The following is an 18,972-nucleotide window of genomic DNA, read 5'->3' on the forward strand; positions in this document are numbered from 1 at the left end:
AGGAGGCGTGGCACTGGGGGCTGATGCAGCAGTCAAGGCAGGTGAAGGGCTATTGCCGTACGGCGGCGGCAAGGGATAAGCGGAACATGGGTGAGAAAATGGCGGCTTAGCGGCTTCCGGGCGACAACAAAATGGCGGCAGGACCCTTCCAGGCACCGGCCAAGATGGCGGAGCAGCCACATCCGGCAGCGGACAAAATGGCGCGAGGGGCACTTCCGGTTTAGCGGAAGATGGCGACCATGCAGTTTCCGTGCCTGAACCGGATGCTAACTGGGCAGGAAGAGGCGGGTAGAGGTTGGAGGAGGAGGACACCGGCGGAGAAGAAGCCTGATGTGCACCATCTTGGGCAGAAGTGGGGGAAGAAGGCGGAAGTCCGCCATCTTGGGGAGCGGCAGGGGTGGTTTCTGTCTGCTGTGGGGAGCTCGGGCGGGGAGGGTCGCGCTCGAGAGCTGCAGCAAGTTGGTTAGACAGAGAGTCAGTGTCGGCGGACTCATCGGGATCACAGTCTAGAGGCTGTTTAGGAGAAGCTTCATAAATGGCTTCGGTCGGAGCGCCAAGGTGACAGGCGCGAATGGCAACGAGAACAGGTAAGAGGCCTGTTGGGAAGGTGCGTTTCTCGTGCTCCATGGCAGAAGTGACTCGATCTATGAGTCGTGAGTATGTGTCCGGGCTCCAGAGTTGGCAGGTGGCGAGCCACAGATTAAAAGGGAGCAAGAGATCCCAGTACTTTTGGAGCTGCCGCAAGGAGACGCGGACTCCATTGGCATCGAGCAGGGCAGTGAGGGCTCTGACTTGCGGCGCCTGATGCAATGACAAAGAGGCGCCCATGACGGGATAGGGACGGGACGACGGCAAGGGGTCCCTTGGGGCTCGTCCGGGCGAGGGGTCCCTACCTGGAGAGGAGGACGATCACAGCAGCAGCAGCAGCAGAGAGGGGCTGGGGGAGGAGCCGCCACGTTGGGTGCCAGTTGTAGCTGAGCGTGGGGGTTTCGTCCTCGCTCAGGCCCAAGAGTCGGGGGGGGGCTTGCTCCTGCCGAACCACCGGCGGGGGGTGCCCCAAGAGGGAGCACCGGTTCTCCAGGCGTGGGGGATGCGCGGTTGGGGAAAAACCACGGAGACCGCTTGAGAGCAAGAACAGGTCTGCTTTATTACGGAAGTACACTTAGCTATATAGGGTTGGGTAGAGGGAGGGGCGTGATGAAGGGAGGGTTGGCTAAGGGGCAGCTGTGGACAGGCTGAAGCTGATGGATAGACCTGAGGTAAGCAGTTACTGGGGAAGAGGGCAGATTGTGGGTTGGCAATATGGTCGGGACTGGCGGGAAGGACGGCGGGAGCTGGAAGGGGAGGAGGGGTGGAGAAAGGCGGCAACAGTCTTCCAAGATATTTATGGTCTTGGCTCTTATATTTAGGTCTTTGATCCATCTTAAGTTCATTTTTGTATACAGTGTGAGATGGTAATCCTCTCTCATTCTTTTGAATATGGATGCAAATTATTGAACCATCATTTGTTGAAGAGGCCATTCTCTCCCAGTTGAGTGGGCTTGGTGGCCTTGTCAAATACCAGATGACTGTACATGCAAGGATTTATATCAGAACCCTCAATTTTGTTCCATTGATAAGTATGTCTGTCCTTTTGCCAATATTGTTTTATCCACTATAGCTTTTTAGTATGTTTTAAAGTCAGGTAGTGTGATTCCTGTGATTTTCTTTTTCTTTTTCAATATGTCTTTGGCTGTTCAGGTTTGCTTGGCCTTCCAAATAAATTTGATAGTTAGATTTTCCAGTTCATTAAAAAATGCTCTGTTGATTTTTATTGCGATTTCATTAAATCTGTAGATCAGATTGGGTAGTATAGACATCTTGATGATATTTAGTCTTCCTATCCATGAACAGGGAATATTTACCCATTTATTTAAGTCTTCTTTGATTTCCTTTAACAGTGTTGCGTAGTTTTCTGTGTATATGTCTTTTATGTTTTTAGTTAAATTTATTCTTAGGTATTTGATTTTTTAATTTACTATTGTAAATGGTATTTGTTTCTTGATTTCTTGCTCAGATTTCTCATTAATGGTGTACAGAAATGTTACTGATTTTTATGCATTGATCTAATAACCTGCAGCTTCATAAGTTCCAGAAGCTTTATTGTAGATTTCTCAGGGCTTTCTCTCTGTATAGGATCATATCATCTGCAAATAGTGAAATTTTGACTACTTCTTTTCCAATTTATATCTTTTATATCTGGTTCTTGCCTCTGCTCAAGCAAGTACTTCTAACACAATGTTAAATAGGAAGGGTGATAGTGGCATCCTTGTCTTGCTCCTGATCTAAGAGAGAAAAATTTTAGGATTTCACTATTGTAAATGATGTAAGCTGTGGGTTTTTCATATATACCCTTTATCATGTTCAGAAAGTTTCCTTCTATTCCTATCATTTGAAGTGTTTTTATCAGGAAAAGGTGCTATATTTTGGCAAATGCATTTTCTGCATCTATAGATATGATCATGTGATATCTTTTCCTTTGATCTGTTTATGTGGTGTATTACATTGATTGATTTTCTTAAGTTGAACCATCCTTGCATACCAAGGATGAAACCCACTTGGTCATGGTGTATAGTTCATTTGGTGTGTTGTTCAATCTGATTAGCAAGTATTCAGTTCAGGATTTTAGCTTCTGGGTTCATTAGAGAGATTGGTCTGTAATTTTCTTTTTTTGTGCTGTCTTTGTTTGGCTTTGGTATTAGGGTAATTGTTGGCATCATAGAATTAGTTAGGCAATGATCCATTTCAATTATTAAAAAGAGTTTAAAGAAGATTGTTGTTAGTTCTTTCCAGAATGTTTGGTAGAAGTCAACTATGAAGCCATCTGGCTTGGGGCTCTTCTTAGTTGGGAGGTTTTTAATTAGTGATTCTATCTCTTTATTGTGATTGCTTTGCTGAGATCATCAGTCTCTTCTCTCATCAATGTAGGCTGCTTATGTATTTCTAGGAAGTTGCCCATTTCCTCTAAATTGTCCTTCTTGTTGACCTATAGATTTTCAAAATATTCTTTTAGGGTAGTCTTTATTTCTGTGGGGTCAGTGGTGATATCCCCTTTCTCATTTCTTATTTTGTGTATTTGCTTCTTCTCTCTTTTTTTCCTTTTTAGTTTAGCTAAGGGTTTGCCAATTTCATTGATCTTCTCAAAGAACCAGCTCTTTGTTTTGTTTTTTCTAGTGCATTCTTATTTTCTATTTCATTTACTTCTGCTCTGATCTTTGTTCTTTCTTTCTTCTTCCTATGGGCTTAGTTTGTTGCTCTTTTTTATTAATTCCTCAAGGTGTGCAGTTATATCTTCATTTTTAGCTCTTTCTTCTTTTTGATGTATGAATTTTATGACTATTAATATCCCTCTAAGTACATCTTTTGCTGCATCCCATATGTTTTGATAGTTTGTGTTGTCATTTTCATTGGTTTCGAGGCAGTTACTGATTTCTTTTGAGGTTTCCTCCCTGACCCACTGTTTGTCTAAGAGTGTGTTGCTTAACTTCCATATCTTTGTGCCTGATCTGGTCCTCTGGCCCTTCCAGAATTCCAGCTTCATTCCACTGTGGTCAGAGAAATTATTTTGTATAACTTCAATCTTTCTGAATTCATTGACACTTTCTCTGTGGCCTATTATGTGGTTTATCTTGGAGAATGATCCATGCATGCTTGAGAAAATGTATACACCTCTGTGTTTGGGTGTAATGTTCTGTATATGTCTATTAGGTCTAGATCCTCTAATATATTGTCCAAAGTCTTTGTTTCTTTATTGATTGTCTGTTGAGATGTTCTTTCTAATGGTGATAATGATGTGTTAAAGTTCCCCACTATAATTGTAGAGGTATCCATTCCTTCACTTAGTTTTGCACTTCCAGTTTGGTCACTCTGTCCTCCTCTCCCTGGAGGGCTGCAAAACTACACCTTCCACAAGAGGCCAACTGAAGGATGACCCCTCTCACCAGCCTTCCCTGAATGCCCCAAGTAGTAAGAGTTTCTTCAGGCCAGTAAGAGTTTTCCCAGCCCTTTTCCTATGCACTGTACTGCTTATCATTTTTGGCTTTTCCTTCATATGTTTGTCATTAACTTGGGAAATAAATTGATATTTGTGATATTGGTCTGAGTTCAGTGCTTGGCTCATTGATGGCTCAAAAATATATGTGGAATTTGTGAAATGCTGAAAGGGCATGCCCTGGTCTGATTGGAAAAGTCATCAGCTGCCTCCCCCATCTTCCCTAACCCTGGGTGGGCTCTGAGACCCTGACAGACAGAGACCCATGGACATTCCTCAATCCATGGCCAGAAGCCCTCAGGGAAAAGACACATTCATTTCAAGAGAGATGCCTGCCCCAAGGCCATGCTGCTGGACAGCACCATTTCCTTCCCAGCTCCAATCACAGCTTGACCTTTGGTTCACACCTAGGAAAGGGGGGTCTGGACACTGCCCATTTCAAAGGGTTGAGGAAGGATAAAATGGGGGTAAGGATTTGAACTCTGTCCAGTGTGTGATGCAGACTTAGTGCTGTGATCATTATCACCATTGAAATGGCTACTCTAGGACCAGATCTTTGAGGAAACTTCTCTTACTTTTCTTCACTGACTCCTGCTCCTTCATACTCCACAATGATACTCCCAAGACTCAACCATCAATGAGGGAACTTGAAAGAGATCTTGTGTCTGATTTGGAAAAATCAGCATTGGAAATATGTTCTTTTGAGCACTAGCCCTGTACCACAGCCTTGTATCTGTGTTGCTCTAAGTGCCTGTATTTGCATCTGTAGGATGGATGTAAGGTGCCAACCACATCACCCTGAAGTGCTGAGAACATGAAAGGGGGAACAAGGAGAATCAGACACAGATCTGGGCACACAGCAGGTACAGGAATGGGCAGTGCTGCCATTCCCACTGGGTCCCAGTATTGTCCCCTGGACTCTCAGAAGCCTCAACCATGGGTGACTGATGGACACCCGTGTGGCACAGATGCCCCATGATAAGATCCCCACGGAGCCTTGGATGCAGGAGAGAAGACACTTGCTACTAAACCGAGGCCTGATGCTGTTGTCTCATTCAATTATCTTTTGGGGTCAATGTAAATAACTCCTTTCCTTACTGGATTGCCTTTGCAAACAAAATCACTTTGTCCCCTGAAGCAAAGACACCGGCCTCACCCACACAGCATTTTGGAGAGCAGAAATCTGGCTACTGGCACCATCTAACTGGAGCCCCTTTGCCCATCCCTGTTGATGCCCAGGCTTTGCTGATAATTCTCAGAGCACCCAAATTTAGGAATCATGGCTCTCTCTGTTTCTTCACATTTTTCAGTGCAGCAGCTACTGATATACTAGTAACAAGCCTCCCATGGAGGACATGGCTCCCAGGCCCATCACCTGCTCATGTTCCCTGGTTTCTTTCCCCTCTCTTGTTCATTTGGGATAATGTTGCATGCATCTTACTTATGCTGGCATAGAGCCTCTGAACTCAACTACCATTATCAAAGAGAGCCCAATATTACAGAGGAATTTCCAGAAAAGGCTGGAAAAGGACAGAGTTGAGGGCTTTTAATGCTGGAGTTTTAATGATGGAATTTGATGCTGAAGCTGGAGCCCCAGGTGAAGAGACAGAGCCGTTTGCCTGATAGTCTACAGCTGACTTTGTAGAAAGAGGCAGAGCCTAGAGAGCCTCATAGTCTATAGCTGACCCTGTGTAGGAAACAGAGGAGGTGAGCCCAGAGGAACCCAGGAAGCCTGAACCCTTACAGATGTCAGCAACCATCTTGCACCAACACGTGCAAATAGCCTTTGGTGAGGGAAGTAACTTATACTTTGTGGACTGGTATCTGTAAGTTCCTACCTGAAATAAATACCCTTTATTAAAACCAACCAATTTCTGGTATTTTGCATCAGCACACCTTTGGCTGACTAATACAAGCAAAGATGTGTTAGCTCTGGCCAAAGGCAGTGCTTCTCTGAAGCCCCTTTTTACACAGCCCCTGGGCAGGGATGCACAAAGGCCCAATCCTAACATGGCCAGCAGCTACCATCCCTCCCATTTTCTCACACCCATTCCCAGGAGGCATGACCTGTTCCTGGTACCCACAGCTGGCCAGGCCAGCTTGCCCCCGAGGACTGGGAGGGCTGTGCTGCATGGACTTCCTACAGACAGCAGCTCAGAGGCCCTGGGCCAAGTGAACCACCCTGGGCCAAATGGGTCAGACACCTGCTCCCAGCCCCAAGGGACAGTCTTGGCCCAGACCCCTCTAAGCCACCTCACCCAGGAGTCCTTCCAGGCAGGAAACTTAGCCAGGTCTGTCTGGGTGATGGTGATGGCTTGACAATGACTGGGCTTGTGTTTAGAGCCCACCCCTCCCATTTCCCTGCAGCTTCTTGGAATGCCCAGAAGCATCATTCCATGGTGCCCCCACCTCCTGCCCCACATTCTCTCTTCCATATGGAGCTTCCGGGTTCTGAGTCCTCTCATTTGGCCCAGTGTTGTAACTGGGACTTAGAAATAAACAAATTATTATGATTACTGAGTCATACATAGACACCTTTTCTTACTTTCTGGTATATTATGGAATAGCCAAAAGTTAGTATCTAAAATTACAGAAACTCATTAGACTAAGTCTCAGCCCTTGCTTATACTTACATCGTGATGATTACCCTAGACTAATCCCAATCCTTGTTTGTACTTGCTATTGTAATATATAATAGTAATCACTCCATCTCCCCTTGTTTGAATCCATGAAAACCCTGAACTCCTTAGGTTTTGGGTTGATAGACCACCCTATCTTCTTGCTTTGCCACTTAGCAACAAACTCTTTCTCTCTTTAAAATTTGTCACTGGAGTGATTGGGCAGAGAACCCTCCACTTTTTGCTCAGTAATACTTTGGCAGCTCTAGTGAGACCAAGGGTCTCTAAGGAAAAAGAATCTGCCCAAGGTTCTGGAGCCCCAGCAGGACAGGTGAGCACCTAGCCTTTTGCAGCTGCTAGACCCCATTGGTTTAAAACCTCAGATGTTGGAATTTTCTTGCCTTGCTGGCACTCCAGGCCCCTCACCACTTTAACATTTCAAAGGCAGAAATTTTCCAGTTCCAGATCTGGACATCTAACTAGTAGACGTGGATTGGGGAGTTTGGATGGAGGTTTGAGTCTCCTGGGCCTGGGTTTGAGGCCCTGGGCCCTGCTTCCAGAACAATCCCTCTTGCTTTGACCTTTACACCTTTCTAGTTTTTGAGTACCATTCTTCCGTCCAGGGTTTGAGGCCCTGGTCTGAGTCTGTCTGTTGAGTATATTCCTGAAGAAATAAGTAATCCAGCAATTAAGTGGTATTTAGTAAAATTAAGTGTTTAATGTCCAATTGTTAACTGATGTGTTGTTGAGATCATGCATATTCAGACATATTTGTCTGAATTTATTTGTCTCTGTACTTATTTATCTCTCTGAAAAGTCAGTATTAATGGGAAAATTTAAAAACTTACCTGTAAAGACTGTTTCGAGAAATGTCCTCCCAGATTCAATCCCAAAGAATCCAATGAAGCCTTTATTTAGCTCCTCCTGTTTATTCCCCTTTACTGAGCCTGAGAATGGAAATAACCACCCCACCCCACCCCACACTTGTCAGGGTACTCAGTTCAGACAGGGCTGCTCTCTAAAACCAGAGCTGAGCCACCGCAACATTTCTATCCCTCTACGAACTGCCTACAGGAATAAACGAACAGAGAGGCCCCAAAGAACGTATATATGTGCACATTTCAGGAAAGAAGGACACTGGAAAAATGATTGCCCTCCCATCCCCTGGTAACCACCGCCCCCCACAGAAGAAAACTGGGTGGCAATTGGCAGAGCCCAGGACTGAAGAAAACACCACTTCCCTCAGCCTTCCACCTGGAGCCTCAGGTGACAAGGTTAAATGTAAACCCTCAGCTCCTATAGGAGGAATATACGTGGTAGAGAGCTTAACTGCAGGTCATACCAGGAAAGAGCAAAAAATGGTGGTTCACCTTAGTGACTTTTATGTGTTCTGTGTTTCTGTTTGTGTGTGTGTGTGTTTCTATTTGCGTCTGTCTGTTTGTATATATTTTCACATCTCCAGATGGTAATGCCAAAGTAACAAACAAAATTCTTAAAAGAGCTCTATTCAAATTGCTTTAAAAAATTAAGTGCTTGTATATAAACTATTACTCCTGGGGTCCCCAAAATTAGGAAAGTCAAGCTTTAGAAGCTCTTTTTAACTCCTCCTGCCATCTTACCATTTAAACTTAAAAGCCAGAATACTCAGACCTTTACTAATTAATGAACAGGAAGGTCATGCCAAAATCTAGATAGACAAAACTACTTGGACAAAAAAATGGAAGAAAAATAAAAAATCCCTGAAACAGAAAACAGCAGCACCCGATCCGAGGGCTCTTTGTCCCCTAAGGAAGCCAGTGCCTTTGGGGTAACTCCTCAGTCAGGCTGCCTGAGTCACAATCTTCTCATCTTCTGAATCTCCGGCTCCAGGGCTTTCCCAGCAGAGGCAGCTCAGGGGGAAGGGCAGGGCCCAAAATGATGGAGATGGTGTGGGTTTAAGTTAGAGTGCTCTCTATGGGGGTTTGGGGGGATAATCACAAGGAAAATGTTATGGAATAAGCCATGTTTTGCCTGGTTTATTCTGCACAGTGGGTTCCTGGATTGCTGTAGAGTTCTGAGGGAATTCCCACCTTGAGACTATTATTCTTTTCATTATTAAAACATGGGGATGGAAGTGGCTGTGGCTCAAGCAGTTGAGCTCCCGTTTACCACATGGAGTACCTGGGTCTCATCCCCAGGACCTCCTGGTGAAAAGTAGAAAAGAGTTCCAGACCTGCACGGAGAGGCACAGGCCCCCAAGAGGTGTGGTGACACACCAAAAGGACAATGACACAACCAGATAGCCAAAAAACAAAAACCATGGGAGCAGATGTGGCTCGAGAGACTGAGAGCCTGCTTCCCACAGGTGAGGTCCTGGATTCAATCCCTTGACCCGGTACCTCACTTAAAAAAAAAAGAAGAAAGAAAAACACGTGTAGCCTCAGGGATAATTAAGTAAAATCGACTTGCCAGGTAGGGTGAGGTATGGGAGCCCTGTGTGATATTATGTATGCTTGTTTAATATTCACAACTTTTGCTATACACTTATTTATTATGTATGTTCATGTATAAATGATATACATCAATTTTTTAATGGAAAAAAATTTTTAATCTAATTGCCAGACTTCACTAAGTAAAGCTCCTTGAGAGCTATAAAAAAGGTTTTCCTGGATTATGCTTTGGGCAAAATGCTAAGAACAATTGTAGCATATTCTTCAAAGATTGTATGCTTTTGAGGTTGTTCATTTTAGAATGTTATGGAAACAAGGAGGTTTTTAACCTGTGGAAGAAGAGAAAAAACATTTCTTACATAAACCATCATTGTTTTCATTTTAATCTACTTGGGTATGTTCTCCTATATTTATATGGGGACTAATAAAATAAGCTAGCATTATGTCTATTAGATCTTTAAGATGAAAAATGTAAGTTTGTGTTTAATGAGTTTATTTTGGCAAATGTTATTTAAAAATGATCGTATTTTGTAGGATGTATGAAAGCAATTCAGAGATCTTTTTTGGTAACTGAAAGCGTGCAGGTGTATCAGGCCTGCAGCATGTGCTTTGTTAAAGGAAAGAGTGTAGCTTTGTCCTGAAGTGGAATCACTGGCTTTCACAGAACGAGTGGTACCAATATGTAGGACAAGACCTGAGCGGACATGGAAAGTCGCAGAGGGCTTGCGGAAGGGAATTTCGTTTGCCGTAGTTTCAGGGCCTGTGGTTTTCCTAAGGCAAATGCCTAGTTTTATGAAAGGTAGGAACATGCAGGCTGATCTGAACGGATACGGAAAGTCACAGAGGGCTTGTGAGTGTGAATTGTGTGTGTCACAGTCAACGCTAATTAAAATTTAATAAACTTATGATACTTTTTAACCTTAAAAAAGGTTTCGTATCAAACTGAGTGTTCATACAAAACTGGAGTTTGGTTTTCTCTCTGTTAAAATAATGACATTTTCTTGGATTATTAGTCTGCTCTTAATGAAAGTTTATAAAAAGTTTTCTTAATTATCTGAGTATTCTGTCCAGAAGACCAAGATTCCATATCATACCAGAGTATGCTCGTGGTCTTGCTCGTCTCCTCTGGGAGGCATCAGGAACCGAACCCTGGACCGCCATGTGGTAGGCAGGAGCTCAACTGCTTGAACTACATCCATTTCCCAGAACTTCATCTTCATCAAAAAGGGACTTTTAAAGAGAAGCAAAGCAAGTCTGTTAAGCTATGTTCTACCTGTTGATTAATGTAACCCTGGTAAAGGTGTAAAGGTAAATGAAACAAAGCTTCTGCGGATGGTCTGTGCCCAATCACCTCAATATAAATTAATCATCACATGATTTTTATTTCTAAAAATAGTTTCATTTAAAGATGCTCCTAAGGGAATTAGGGCCTAGACTGTAAGCTCTTATAAGTCACATTTACTCTGGGATTTTGTTATTTCTAAGTCCTGAGATGCTCTGCTCTTTCTCTGTAAGCTAGTAGCTCCCTGGAACTTTAGGTGTCTGTATGACATCTGAGACTCAGAGCTGACGTTCTCCAGCTCTAAAGGTGCTGAGAAGCAGCAGTAACTGAAAAAGGCCACCCCACGCAGCAAGTGTTAAAGAAGCTAAAGAAAGGATCAGACTTCAGCCAAAAGGGGATGGGACTGATCTAGTTAAAGACTAAGGTGGATCATAATCCAAAGTAAAAAGTAATGCTATCTGTATTTTTAACCTATAATACTTATGAGGACCAAAAAAGGAGAATTAATTTTGTAAAAAAAAATTTTTTGAGTCTTCGGGGTGGGCTCGGCGGCACAGGCCGGCCTGCGTGGAAGCCCGGCGGTCGGCGGCGGCCCTGGGGAGGCCGCGGCGCCATGGGGGGGCGGTAGGAGGTGCCGGCGGTAGAGGCGAGCGGGGGCGGTCACCCGGTCGCGGTCGCGGCGTCCTCCAGCGGGGCTCCGGGGGTGGGGAGGCCCGGGGCGGGGCTCGCAGGCCCCCGGGGTGCAGGAGGCTGGGCCGCCGCGAGGAGCCGCCGCCGGCCGCTGGGCCCCGCCGCCGGGCCGCTCGACGACGCTCCCGCGGGGCCCCGCCCGAGGAGGCCACGGAGGAGGGAGGCGCGGCGGGAGGAGGGCGAGGCCGAGGTCCGGGAGCACGGCCCGAGCACTGGTTCTCCGAGTGGTGGGCAGCGCCTGGCCGAGGCCGCGCAGGCCGAGCAGCTGCCCCCGAGCTGCAGGAGGCGGCGGCCGCGCAGCCCGAGCACAAGCTGCGGAAGCTGCGGCGCCTCTGCCAGAACCCGCCACCGCCGCGGCCCGGCTCCACAAAGCCCGAGCGTGTCACAGCCAGGACTTCCTCTCCGGGTCCCCTTCCAAACTGCAGCCACCGCCGTCACCAGTCTCTGCAAAGAAAGCGTGGATACCCGTCAGCGAAGTTTTGATATTGGAATTCAGATTGGCTATCAGCGTCGCAGTAAGGATGTGTTGGCTTGGGTTAAAAAACGCAGAAGAGGGAAATGGACTTGGCCCTGCGGTCACCAGTCGGGCTGAAGTGTGGTTTGCTGGCCTGGCGGGGGAGCAGCCGCGGTAGGCCAAGCCGCTGCCCCCATAATAGGGTGGCTGGTCGGACTCACTGCCACCCCTGAAAGGAACTCGGCATGGGCGCAGAGTGCCCTCGGGTCTCCCCTTCTCGGCAGCCATGCTTCCGCGGCCGCCCCTCCTCCCGGATGGCGCCACCCGATGCCTGTGGGGCAGCACCCTTCTTCTTCTTTCTCCCTGCGCAGGCGCAGGGCGGAAAATTCCAGTCTGCCCTTTTCCCCTCCCCCAACAGCAGCAACAGCCAGGTGTGGGCGGAAAAATCCAGCCCGCCCTTTTCCCCTCCCCCGACAGCAGCAACAGCCAGGTGTGGGCGGAAAAATCCAGCCCGCCCTTTTCCCTTCCCCCAACAGCAGCAACAGCCAGGCGTGGGCGGGAAACTCAAGTCTGCCCTCCACCCCAGCAACAGCAGCCACCAATCCCTAAACCCTGCCCCTTCCCCCAGCAATAGCGACAGCCAATCCCTAACCACCACCCCTCCCCCGTCCAGTACCACCCACTGACCTTTTGCCGGCAACCAATCAGAACAGGGCGTGGCTTCGACCAATCAGCCTTCCCCAGCCCCTATAAAACTGTTGCCTCTCCCTCAGTAAAGTGGACTTGCGTGTTTACCTTGTCTCCGCGGTAGTTCTTCTGCCGTGCGCCCTCCAGTCCTGAGAGCCCCCGACAAGGGCCTGGCCTCCCTTGTCCCCAGTTCGTCGCCTGCTTCTCCGGGCGACCCCTTCGTCGCCGGCTTCGCCGGGCGACCCCGTCAGCCGAACCGCGCAACCCCTTGTGAGACCGATCCCTCGTCTGCTGCCGGACCGACCCCTCGTCCCAGGTGGGACCGACCCCTCGTCCCAAGCGGGACCGACCCCTCGTCCAGAGCTGGACCGACCCCTCGTCCGCAGCCAGACCCCACCTCTACCGACCGAGCAAGCCGCCGCAGGCCCAGTGGTTAGGGCGTTGCCTACCATATGGGAGGTCCGCAGTTCAAACCCCAGGCCTCCTTGACCCATGTGGAGCTGGCCCATGCGCAGTGCTGATGCGTGCAAGGAGTGCCCTGCCACGCAGGGGTGTCCCCGGCGTAGGGGAGCCCCACGCGCAAGGAGTGCGCCCTGTAAGGAGAGCCGCCCAGTGCTAAACAAAGTGCAGCCTGCCCAGGAATGGCGCCACCCACACTTCCCATGCCTCTGACAGAACAGAGGGGGACAAAGAAACAAGACGCAGCAAATAGACACAGAGAACAGACAACCGGGGAGGGGGGAATTAAATAAATAAAACAAAACAACAACAACAAAAAAACGCAGAAGAACTATACATAGAGAAGATTTGATCAGCTTCCTGTGTGGAAAAGTTCCTCCACCTGGGAACTCTAGAGCTCCCCCAGGACTGACTGTAGTGCCCCCTAACGGAGCACTTCAGCGGAAGCTAGCTCATCTGCAGAGGCTGGTTTGCAGCCCTTCCGGGAAGCCGCGGCTCTGCACGGGCTTAGTGGTGCGATGGCCAGCATAGCGCGCTCCAGTCCCCAGGCTCTCCTCCACGGGTAAGCAGCGGATCGAATGCTCGTAGTCGGAGAAGTGGACTCCACGATGTCGATGTGAACACTTTCACATCAGAAGAAATGGCACTCCACTTGGACAATGGTGGAGCTAGAAAGCGTACCTCAGCCCAATGGGGCGATGTCTTTACAGACTCAACAACCCATAAACGCAACAGAATGATCTAAACTGCAAACATTTTCACACCCACCATGCTGCTTGAAAGCCACTTGATCCTCAACACATACTATTATTGCAAAGGAAACATGAGGCCATCCTCCCTTGTTCACTGTTTAAGACAAGTGAATTCTATAGTGGTTGCCATAAAAGGAATTTCTAGGTATTTGCAGTAGATGCCTCTTGTAACTATGGCTTTCTCAAAACTGTAATCCTAGCAGAGGACATCAGATAATGTGTAGCCGTTAGCAAGATCATCATAGGCAAACATATATCCGTTCCAAGGCTAAAAGTGACCTTAACTGTATTTATTCTCAAAAGGGAAAGGAAATGTCAGATGTTTATTAGGTTATATAATGCTTCTTTTTTTTTTTCTTTTTTCTTTTTTCATTTTTTTCGTCCTTCATTTCCTGCTGTGTTGAGTATTTTGCTTCAACAGTATTGCCACTTTCTTAAAATTGTCTAAAAAATGATTTGGCATCCTTGTCAAATCTGCAGGCTTCCATTTTCACAGCAGCACTGTACCATGCACCTGGTTTCTATATAGTAACTGTGTGCAACTTCTAATTATTGGACTGTGCCCTGTTTTTTGTTTTCAAAGCAATTTCTAATTCTGGTGATTGTGTGATGTAAAGAGGTGCTATGATGGTCATGCAATTAATACTTAACATTGAATCAATAAAAATTTTTTTTTTTTGTAAATAGCTGTGGCACACAATCTAATTTAATCTGTCTGGTCAGTTTATTTGAACAACCTAGCTCAGCATTATTTAACAAGGAACCTAAGATGGGGATTGAGATCTTGGTGTTCTGTACAGGTTGAAGTAGTACCCTGATGCATTTCAGAGTGTTTGGAGCATAAAATAAAAGGGATTTGCAAGGTCCCTTCAGGCACTGGGGCAGGAAAGCATGAAACTTGCCCACCTTGGGAATTCCTGCTATTCTGTCAAGCAGTAGGGGCTCCCAGTTTACTAAAACTATAATCAGAGAACTTTGCAAGGCCTAAATCTAAGAATTGAAAGCAGGGAGACCTGTGAAAAGAAACCCAAGGAAACTCATTTTTATAATGAAGCCTAATTAGAGTTAAACCTAAGAGTCACTCTCTGGATGTTACTACACCAAACAAAATGAAAAAAAAAAAACACAACACATTATGCTAAGTGAAAGAAATCAAACACAAAGTACTATATATTGCATGATTCCATGTGTAAAAAATGTCACTATAAATCAATTTATAATGATGACATTAGATTAGTGGTTATATAGGGCTTGGGAAGGACTGCTAAAGAGTACAGAGTTCTTTTTGGAATAATGAAATTGTTCTAAAATTTTTTGTTGTGATAAATGCACAACATTGTGATTATACTAAAAACTATTGATCATATATACTTTGGATAGATCCTATGATATATGAATTTATCTCAATAAAACTACTTAATAAATAAATAAGTAATTGGGCAAGTATAGCCAGAAATAGTGGCTGTGTACAGCAGGGGAAGTAGCGAGAGATCGAGGTGGTGAAGAATTTTCTTGTTAGTTTTTTTCTTTATTATCAAATTAATGAAAATGCTCTGATGATGATTGAGCTGATGAATGTACAACTATGTGATTATGTCAAATACCACTAATTATACATTTTGGATGATTTGTATGCTTTATTAATATGTATCAATAAAATTGAGGTATAGGGAGTAGGGCATATGGGAATCCCCTTTATTTTTTAATGTATATTTATGTAATCTAAGTATATTTTTAAAAATAAAAATATATATATTTAAAAAATTAAAATTGATTTGTTAATTTTTTATTAAGTCACTCTCTGGAAGCCTCCTTGTTGCTCAGATGTGGTCTCTCTCTAAGCCAAACTCTGCAAATAAGCTCACTACCTCTCCCCAAAATGGGACATGACTCCCAGGACAAAATCTCCCTGGCACCATGGGGAATGACTCCCAGGGGGGTAAGTCTCTCCCTGGCACTATGGGATTCTTGATCAAAAGGGGGAAAAGAAGTAAAACAAAATAAAATTTCAATGGCTTGATTTCAAATAGGATTGGGAGATCATTAGGGGCATTACTCTTAGGCAGGTTTCAATAAGATTGCAGAGTCCCAAGCAACAGTGTTCCTGAAAACCTTAAGGACTCCTCTGGGCCCTGTCTAAAAAAATTATTTCCACGATGTAATATAGTTATTTAAAACTATAAATTTCAATTTCCTTATTAAGTTTTTTTTTCCCAGAGACTATAAAGCCTCTGGCTTGTTCCTTTGCCAGTTAAGCACTAACACCTAAGGTACCAGTCTCCCCAAGGATGGCAGCCAATTTCATTCCTCTATCCCATAATGCCAACACCCCTTCTTTTTTTCTTAAAGATTTATTTTATTTATTTCTCTCCCCTTGCCCCCCCCCCCATTGTCTGCTCTCTGTGTCCATTTGCTGTTTGCTCTTCTGCATCTGCTTGCATTGTCAGGCTGCACTGGGAAACTGTCTCTCTTCTTTGATGAGTCATCTTGCTGCATCGGCTCTCCATGTGTGTGGTGCCAGTCCTGGGCAGTCTGTGCTTTTTTCACATGGGGCAGCTCTCCTTGCAGGGTGCACTCCTTGCACGTGGGGTTCCCCTATGTGGGTGTGCCCCTGCATGGCACCATATTCCTTGCGTGCAGCAGCACTGTGCATGGGCCAGCTCACCACATGGGCCAGGAGGCCCTGGGTATCAAATCCTGGACCTCCTTTTTGGTAGGTGGATGCTCTGTGAGTTGAGCCATGTCTGTTTCCCCCAACACCCCTTCTGAGCATAAAGAAGTTAGAGCACTGTCAAGATTGAGGCAATAAGCAAAAGGGAGGAAATGTAACTGAGAGTCAAGAATTAAAAAATGATTATGATTACTGAGTCATTATATAGTTGCTTTTGCTTACTTTATAGTATATTATAGAAGAGCCAGAAATCAATACCTAAAATTACTGAAACTCACGAGACTAATCCTAACCCTTGTTGATACTTACTATTGTAAGAGTAACCACTCCAACTTCCCTTGTTTGAATCCATCAAAACCCTAAACTCCTTAGATTTGGGTAGACAGATTTTAGGCAGATGGGCATTCTGATGTTTTCGCTTTGCCACTTGGCAAAAAACTCTCTCTTTGAAACCCCAATGTCTCCTGAATTTGTCACTAGAGTGCATTGGGCAGAGAACCCTCGGCTTTTGCTCAGTAACAGGCTTCTACTGGGTTAATCTGGTAAACTAATTGCAATGATGACATGATGCCGCAATAGTAGGTGCCAGGGGCTTAATGGATACATGGAGATGTATTTTAATTGGGGCCTGCAGTGCCCTAAGGAAAATGCATGACTAACCGTGGAATTTGGAGCACCATGGCAGGTCAGTGGGGGTGAGGGGCCCTTAAATTAGTGTAGAGAATAAAGAGAGTCCCTTACCTGTGGATGGGGCTTTAAAGTTTTCTAACATAAAGCTCATCTCATAGGCATTCACTTATTTAATTTCAGAATAACCCTATGGGAGAGGTGAGTCTCATTTTATTTTTTATTTTTTTAACTTAAAATTTATTTTTGTTTTTAAAGAACTTTAGATTATATAAATGTTACATAAAAAATATAAGGGATTCCCTTATGCCCCATGCAACCTCCCATACTTTCCCACATCATCAACTTTCTTCATTAGTGTGGTACAGTTGTTACGATAGATGAACACATACTGAAGCTTTGCTACTAACCATGGACTATAGTTTACATTATCGTTTACACTCTGCCCCACACAATTTTACAAGTTATGACAAAATGTATACTGGCCTGTATCCGTCATTGCAATGTCATTGCAGTTTCAAGCAGGACAATTCCAGTGTTCCAAAAATGCCCCCATGTTACACCTATTCTTTCCTCTCCCTCCCCTCAGAAGCTCTGGTGGCCACTGCCTGTATATCAATAATAAGTTAACTTTATTTTAAAAGAAATTTTATATTATAGAAAAGTTACATAAAAAATATAGGGGATTCCCATATACCCACCCCCTCCCCCTCTCACATTTTCCCCTATTAATAACATTTTACACGAGTGTGGAACATTTGTTACAATGGATGAACATGTATTGAAACTTTGCCACTAACTGTAGTCTATAGTTTACATTATGGTTTACACTTTGCACTGTATGATTTTACAGGTTTTGACAAAATATATAAGGGCCTGTATCTGTCACTGCAAAATCACGCAGCACAATTTCAACGTCCTAAAAATGCACTATGTTCCACCTATTCTTCCTCTCCCTCCCCTCAGCACCTCTGGTGACCACTGTCTTTATATCAGTGTTACAAGTTCTTCCATTGCTAGGATAATAATAAGTCCACTTTGGTCCATGGTTGCATTGCCCCCTTGTGTTTGTTCATTCCTCAACCATGAAGATTTGGGAATGGTGATGCTGCTCTGCTTCAGATTGAGAGGAGGCTTAGATCTTATGGGGCGGAGGGAAGGAACAGTTTTCCTTGCAGTTGTAAATACTCTTTACTTTTTGGAATAGAGATTTCCCACTGTCATCATTTAGTTAGTTGTCCTGGACAAGTCTGATGAACTGGAAAGTAGATGTTGGCTACAAATCTGCCAAGATTCAGGGCTTAACCAGCATGTTAACAGACCAAAGATTAAGTCTCTAGAACTTGTATTTAATGGGTATAGTGCTAATTATAGTTTCAAATAAAAGGGGTAGAAGACTCGTGTATAGGGAAATTATAAATGAGCCTAACTCTGTTACAGTGGGGAAATAGGTTATCATATATTCAAAGGCAAGGCCCACGATGGATACTGATTTCATGGGGTTGTGTGCCTTGCCTGTAGTGTCTGGATGTCTCTAGATCCCTCTGGAGCACCCCTCTTTGTGTTTTTATTTAAAGATTTATTTATTTCTCTCCTCCCCACCCCCACCCCCACTGTCTGTGTCCATTCTCTGTATGTTCTTCTGTGTCTGCTTGTATTTTCATTAGGCGGCTCTGGGAACTGACCCTGGGACCTTGCAGAGTGAGAGAGAGATGATCATTCTCTTGTGCCACCTCAGCTCCCTTTCCTGCTTATGTCTCTTATTGTCTCTCCTCTGTGGCTCTTGTTGCATCATCTTGCTGTGCCAGCTCTCTGAATAGGACAGTTCTCCTGCTTGGGATGGCACTCCTGCACTGGGGTCACTCCTGCACCAGGCAGCATTCCCACATGGGGCAGCACTCCCACATGAGCTTGCACTTGTGTGGGCCAGTCACCACATGGGTCAGCTTGCCTTCACCAGGAGGCCCTGGGCACCGAACCCTGGACCTCCTACATGGTAAACAGCTGCCCAATTGCTTGAGCCACGTCTGTTTCCCTGGAGCACCCCTCTTTGACACTTTATTGTAGCAGTTAGTGAGATCCTCCTGGGTTATGCATAAGCATCACCTCTGGAATGACTTCTCAACCCACTTTGAAATCTCTTATTTAATTTTTTATTTAATTTTCTTTAATTTTTTTCCCTTTTGGTTCAAGGTCTTTTTCTAAATGCATTGCTGGTTAGTGCTAGGTAATAATCCCTTGGTGCCAGGGAGGCTCTTCCCCAGGAGTCATAT

The 18,972-nt window shown here is 45.2% G+C and overlaps 1 pseudogene; it reads left to right on the forward strand.

Moving 5' to 3' along the window:
* The first annotated feature begins 10,341 nt into the window (after positions 1 to 10,341).
* LOC131276130 (HUWE1-associated protein modifying stress responses 1 pseudogene) lies at positions 10,342 to 13,518 on the forward strand (annotated as a pseudogene).
* Positions 13,519 to 18,972: the final 5,454 nt, after the last annotated feature.

This window comes from Dasypus novemcinctus, chromosome 26 (assembly GCF_030445035.2).
Source record: "Dasypus novemcinctus isolate mDasNov1 chromosome 26, mDasNov1.1.hap2, whole genome shotgun sequence".
NCBI lineage: Eukaryota > Metazoa > Chordata > Mammalia > Cingulata > Dasypodidae > Dasypus > Dasypus novemcinctus.